General features: G+C 41.1%; 1 pseudogene; it reads right to left on the bottom strand.

The window, feature by feature from the left end:
- Nucleotides 1-7,500, bottom strand: part of LOC125026224 — a 16,204-nt pseudogene that overhangs the window by 5,406 nt on the left and 3,298 nt on the right.

The raw sequence follows: 7,500 nt of genomic DNA, 5'->3' as shown, positions 1-7,500 counted from the left end.
CGGTTTCCAGTAAGGTATTTTCAGGGGCGTTGATGAGCACATTGAATCGTTGGGTTACATCTCTTGTTTGTGTGTTTACTACTGTTAGCACTGCGGTTCCACAGTTACTCTTACTGGTATTGCTAATATTTTTACGACGACAGTCACTCTCCTGGTGACAGTAATTACAAAATCAACAGTAGATAGTTATTAATCAAAGCTTCTTAAAAAATAATAAAAATAAATAAATAAAATCAGATAAACACACCTGACAGAGACTTATCACAAGTGTCTCTCGCGGGTTCGGCAGTCTGGTCGTGGCCCGAGGGCTGAAGCAGCATCCGGATGGACCCGACGATGTGCACGATCTCGTAGCGACTCGGGTCGTTTCGGGAAAGAGCCTTTTCCATCATGCGACAGAAGAAGGATCTCCGAGAAGTATCTGCAAGATTCGGAGAGGTATTCCTTTTTATTCTGATTTCATAAAGCATTTTTGTATATGCGGATTCTGTGTGTCTGCCCTGCCCATCGCTCCCTCTCTCATACATCTATTATCTACTTGTCTATCAATCTCTCTATATAAGTAGTCGTTCAGTTGGCCGTTTTTTCTACAATCTAAGAAATAACATAACGTCTAACTGTACTGAAATAAAAACTATGCACACAAACTCGCCGCCAAGTACTTGACATAAGGTAAATAGTCGTGATGAATGAAGCTAATATACTTTACCTTTGGAGTTAAGCTGTTCTTGAATTATTTCATAATCTTCGGGATGAATCACATGATAAATGCTTCTCCCAAGGAGATCGACCTAAAAAAGACAAAAATAGAAAACTGAATATAACTTTAGTTGCCATTTTTTTAATTTACATATGAAAGACTGTTGCTTCCACTTTTCAAATTTTCTAATTCCACATTATGCAAATAATATATGACAAACACACACATATATGTTGTCATATATATTTGTTATTAAAGAGACGTGGCTAAACGGCCTACCTCGGTATGTCTCTTGGCCAAACAGTATTTCTACCGCCGTGTTTAGATACACACATTGGTGTTTAGTCCGTTAAGGCCTTGCTGATTTCAGAGCAGCCAAACTGTATATACAGCTGTGATTAGTCCGTTAAGGCTTTTCGTCAGCGGAAGACAAGACTAGAGAGGATATTTTATAATACTAAGGCTTAAATATTGATAGCGTGCTAGTGTCTTATGTTATTCAAGGATAAGTCCGATATGCGAAGCTGAGCTTCGCCCGGGCTATGCCAATGAGGGGGGCCCGGCCTGTGTCGACTAATGTCGACTCGCTAACTTGTGTCACCTGGTGCTGACTCGGCTTAGTCCTTACCCGCCGTGGTACCCAGCCACAGCAGTAACCTCCAGGCGAAAATTGCAACGCGCCTGGGCAGGGCGCGAACCGCCGACCCCTAAGATGAGAGGCCGGCACGTTACCACTATACTAGCCCGGAGGCTATGTTATTCAGTTTCCCAAGAAAAATTATATACAATGGACTGAGGACTAATATTTTTGACACCATAACAATGTAAATAAATAAACCTTTGACAGTTAAACACAAAATGACGATATATTTTAGTGCATATATCAATAGTATTCATTGTATGAGAAATAAATAAAAGTAAATCAGAAATTCATGACTAGGTGATTTTCAGGGGAGACTATGATATAACTACATTTCAGGGATGACTACGATATTACTACATTATTCCCCTGCTAAGTGACGAGGAAGAAGGAACGATTTCTTTGATTGAACATACTAAGTTTGGACATGGTTTGGGAGGGAATTACGTACATCTAAGTAAGCAGATTTAACACAATCGATGGCGATTGCGTCAGAAGTCCCATTGTAGTTAATTGTAACAGTCTTCCTTGCATGCCTAAGAACTTCATATGGACCTTCATATTGCAGCTGTAGTGGACGTCGGGCAGAATCTACTCGGAAGAACACATGGGTACAATCATGGAGATCCTGGCTTACGAAAGACTTGCTTGATGACGGCTGCCGTGTCTGAACTGGTCGAAGCTTGGACATAACATCCCTGAGCTTGGCTGTATAATCCTGAGTAGGGTTGGTGATGGAGCTAGTGGAATTCACCAGGTAGCCGGACTGATGTTCCATATAGATATTCCATTTGTAGAAGTGCAACCAAGGTTTGGTTTGAGAGAGCTCCTGATGCCTAAAAGCACAACAGGGAGAGAAGTAGTCCAGTCTTCATGTTGATGATCTATGAGCGATGATTTCAGCTGATGATGAAAACTTTAAATGTGACCGTTTGCCTAAGGATGGTACTTGGGAGTGTGATAACGTCAAATTCCAAACCAACTCAGACTGACTTCCCCTGCCTGATGTTCAATTGGTTGGTACTCCAATCTTAATACCCAACCAGCAATAAAGGCTCATGCTACAGTATCAGCATAAATGTCAGCAAGAGGAAGTGCCTATGGCCATCTAGTAAATCTGTCGACACAAGTGAGGATGTACCTGTATCCATTGGAATGGGGCAGGGGACCAACAAGGTCAACATGAACATGGTCGAACCAATTTGAAGGGCATAGGAGAAACTGTATGGCGAGTTACCCCGGAAGTTTGACACTTAATGCTAGAACGTGTCCAGTTTATTACATCATTGTTGATACCAGTCCAGATGAATCTTGAGGTCAGAGGATGCTGTGATGCAAATCTACCAGTATGTGAAATGTCATGGAGTTGTTTGAAGATTTTCTAAGTTAGATATGGACGAATGGTGTCTGGAGACACATTAGCATACAAGTCTACATTTGTTTCAAGAACTTTAATTTTCTTCATTTGAAATGCAGGATTAGCTCAGAATCATTGGTGTAGTCTGAGGAAATTGCTGCATAATTGATGAGGGAAGAATCACCAGCAGAGACATTGCGGGACAGGGTATCAGCTGGAGAATTATCTTGGCCTTCAATGTACCTGATGTCTGTAGTGAACTGTGACATCTAGTCAATATGACGAAGTTGTTGAGAAGAGTAGGTAGACTTGTTGGTGTTGAAGGTAGTAGAGAGTGGCTTGTGGTTGAAGATGTGGAACTTCTTGCCCTCTACTACATACTGAAACTGTTTGATCGCTTTTTAAACAGCTATAAGTTCTAAGCATTGTGCTATAATTCTGTTCAACATTATTTAGTTTTTTTGAGAAAAACGCTAAAGGTTTCCATCCACCCTCCATATATTGTTACAGAACAGCTCCAGTGCCAGTGTTAGAGGTATCAGTAGTGATGGCATTTTGACTGGGAAAGCTGAGTGTATTTAATTCACTGAGAACTTGCTTAGCAGTATCGTAGGCAATATCAGCCTCAGGAGTCCAGACAAGAGCAAGTGACTGACCTCTCTTGTATGATATGATTATGGAATACAGAGGATGGAGAAGTAGAGAACACTTTGGAATGAATCTGTTGCAGTAATTAATCATCCCTAGAAATTCCTTGATCTGGCACTGGGTAGTTGACTTAGAAAACTGTTAAATGGCCTCACATTTGACAGGAAGTGGAGTGATACTTGCTACAGAAACTGTATGGCCAAGAGAATCAACAGACAAATCTCAATACAAACACTCTTGTCAAAATGAATATGGATCCAATAATCATTCAGACATTTGAAGACTTGCATGACATGATCCTGTTCAGCAACATCCTTACTGGCAATGAGTGGATCATCAGTATAAGTAAAGACAAATGGTAGTCCCTGTAAAACTTTATCAATGAAATGCTGGAATATTTGTGTTTCATTCTTCAGTCCAAGAGGCATCCAGACATATTTATACAAGCTAAATGGGGTGACACTGGCTGTTTTCGGGATGTCTGAAAGGTGGACTGGTATTTGGTAGAATGCTTTAACCAGATCAATTTTGAGAAAGTTGTGAAGTAAATTCTTGAATGTTGGGAAGTGGGTTACAATTCACCAGTGTCTAAGCATTGACAGCTCTGTAGTCACAGCAGTCATAGTTCTCCATTCATCTTAGAAAACGACATGCAGTGCAGATGACCAGTTGTTGGGGCTTGCACAGATAATCACCAGACGAAGTAAGGACTCAAACTCTTTTACAAAGCAATACCATTCTGGAAGTAAGCGACGAAACTTAGCTGTTGTTTTGATGTGATGAGTAATGGAATGCTTTATAGCAAGGGTTTCAGAGTATGGCTGAGTAAGTGAAGGACAGGACTTCAGCAGTGATGCAAATGGGTTGTTGGCATCGATTGTGGAGATCTGCAAGCCGTTTCCATGTAGAAGTTGAGCATTAGTAGACTTTGTAGTAGTGTCAAGGAGTCTCCAATTTTTAATGTAAACTAGGAGGGTGAAGTTTCTAAAAAAAAAAAAAAAAAAAAAATGGTACCAAGTATGTGCACTGAAGCTTGAGGTTGATTGTGAGTTCTCCATTTATATACAGGGATTGTTCATCCATTGGCTGCATTCAAGTTCATGATAGGAGGGAGTGATTTGTGATTTGCAATTGTAGGCAAAATGCTAACCTTGTTGTCAGTGTCAACTAGAAACTTGATGTCAGAGAGTGGGTCCCACATATAAAATAACATGGAAGAGGTGTGGCGAACCTTGTCACCGAGGAGCTTCTTCATTCAACGTAACAAACTAGGTTTTTCATTGCCAAGTTCTTCCTTGCTGAGTAGTTCCTGAAAACTGGCGGTAATGGAAGATTCCATGTGGTCCATCCGACGGCACAGCAGTCGAAATGACATCTAAAACTTGAGCCAAAACATCTGGAGGAAGGGGACATATTGCATGACTAATTTGATGACACTTTTGTCATGACTGCAAATTCTCGATGCACGGAATGTGTTGATAGATGTGATGTCATCTTTGGTGTTGCTAGAGGTAGCAGAGTTGCTTCTGGTTTACTCGTCAGGCATCCTGATACACAAGTGGCACACTGATGAAAATCACTGAAGGGTGACAATTAACAGATCATTAGGCACTGCACAACACCATGGTCACCAATTTATCATGTTATTGTTGTTGTTATTATAGAGACGTGGCTAAATCGTCTATCTTGGTTGACAGCGGTCAAGTCCCAGGATAATGTTTCTTGGCCACACAACATTTCTACTGCTGTATATAGTTTGTTAAGGCCGTGCTGATTTCACATTAGCCAAACTGTATATACATCCCGGATTAGTTCACTAAAGGCTTATTTTCAGCAGAAGACAAGACTTGAGAGACTATTGTATAATATGAAAGTTTAAAAATTGATCCCGTTCTAGTCCGATTTCCGAAGTTGATCCTCGCCCGGGCTATGCCCAAGAAGGGAGCCTGCCCTGTGTCGACTAATGCCGACTCGTTAACGTGTGTCATCTGGTGCTGACTCAGCTGAATTGAGTCCTTACCCGCCGTGGTACCCAGCCACAGCAGTAACCTCCAGGCGACAGCTAAGGTCATTAGTAGGGAACACAAAATATTTCAATTTAAAACATTAAAATCTATCAGTAAATATTATATTATAAATCGAAGCATAAATATCATGCTCTAAATGTATAAAATTATTGCATAAACATTATGTATAATTAAATTTTATTTAAAATATTAGTCTCCCTTAGGAAACTAATAGGATCTTCTATGTTACAATTCTCCCCCAATACATTTTTCAGTGTTTATGGGGGAGACAAGTACATCCATCTTTGGTCTGAAAAAGTTGTACATCTTTCCACTACATGTGCGACCGTTAATGGTTCTTGGCCTCTCTTACAGTGTCCTTCACTTTTAGCCATCATTAGCCCCATGAGTCAGTCTTGTGTGCCCAATTCTTAGTCTTGTTAATACAGCTTCTACTTGTCGGTTGGGATGGATGTTGTTGCCAAGGTCATCTCTAATCTCAAACAGTTTATTTCTAGAGGTATGCCTCCATTGTTCCCTTCATTTATCACGAAGACAACTGATACTGGGCTATTAAGTCCGTGTGTGGGATAGGAAAACAAGCATCACAGGGCTGACTTCCTTGGCCTTCTGATCAGCTCGCTCATTCCCACTGATACCAACATGCGCTAGCACCCAACACAGAGTTATATTTTTACATGCTGACATTAGTGCAAGACAATCTTGAACCTCCCTCACCACTGGATGTGATGAGTTTAAGCTCTTGATTGCTTGCAAGGCACTACAAGTCACAATATATTACAATATAATGGTTCGTAGGATCTCTAGTCATCTTGACTACTGCAACAATGGCATGCAACTCTGCAGTGAAGATCGAAGCTGCTAGAGAAAGACTACCAAATGCAGTCTTCTTTCTGCTCACTGCTGCAAAGCCGACATCATTTTCAGATTTCAAACCATCTGTATATATTGCAAATGATCCTTGGTACTTAGAAGTGTGTTGAAGAAATCTCTCTGACTTGTTCTTCGGATCTCTCCCCTTTCCCTATTCCAACCAAATCCAGCGCGATTTGATTGGTTCAAGGAGGGAATTGGGGAGCTCCAACAACCAGAATCTTTGTTAGATTTTAATTAAGATCTTCCACAAGTTTCCTCATTCTCCTACCATATGATTGGCTATCCTCAATGAGGTTGAAAACCAATCAGGATGTAGAAGATCCCGGAATCCTTTATAGTCTCGTGTGGTAAGTCTGGTTCATGTAGTCCCGGTGTAATGTTCTCCACTCCCAGCATGCAGGGACTCCACAGGTGAAGACCTGAACGCCCCTGTATAGATTCTGAGAGCTTCATTATGAACTAAGTCAAACATCCGGAGAACAGTGGGAGGTGCAGATGAATAAGTCTCACATTCATAGACAAGTTTACTACGAATAAGTGCTCGGTAAAGCCTCAGAAGCGTTGTGCGGTCTGCACCCCAAGATATGTGTGAAAGAACCTACAAAATACTAAATGCTTTTGTAGCTTTCACCTTTAACTGTTTGATATAAAGCACCCATATAAGCCTTGAGTCAAAAATAATCCCAAGAACTTCACCTCTTGGTCAAAATGCAGTGGATTTGCTTCTAAATAGAGGGAAGGATGGAACTGTCCTCGTTTGGGGAAATACATAGCCATGGTCTTGCTTGGAGAAAATTTGAACCCATAGTATGTTGCCCACTCCAACCTGATTTATTGCAGTCTGCATGTGTCCCTGCACATCCTGAAAGCTTCTTCCTAAGCAGTACAGTGTAAAGTCATCCACATTCAGTTTACATGAGACCGCACGTGGAACGACCTTTATAATGTCATTTATAGCAATGGCAATGACACTTAAGACACTCCCTTGTGGGACCCCTTCCAGCTGGTCTTCCAGGTTATAGAAACTGTTTCCCACCCTCACTCTAAACTTCCTGTCGGCAAGGAAGCTTTGTATGAAGGTAGGTAATGCTCCTATTTAACCAATGTCATACAGCTTCATGAGTGTGCCATGCTTCCAACTAGTATCATAAGCCTTTTCAAGGTCAAAGAAGACTGAATTCTGCAGTTTCCATCCTCACAAATGCATCTGTGGCCGATCTCAATTTTCTGAACCCATGCTGATATGGGGTCA

The sequence above is a fragment of the Penaeus chinensis genome, chromosome 6, assembly GCF_019202785.1.
Source record: "Penaeus chinensis breed Huanghai No. 1 chromosome 6, ASM1920278v2, whole genome shotgun sequence".
Classification (NCBI taxonomy): Eukaryota; Metazoa; Arthropoda; class Malacostraca; order Decapoda; family Penaeidae; genus Penaeus; species Penaeus chinensis.
Note: the sequence above shows the minus strand (reverse complement) of the source record. Positions and strands in the feature narration are given on the sequence as shown.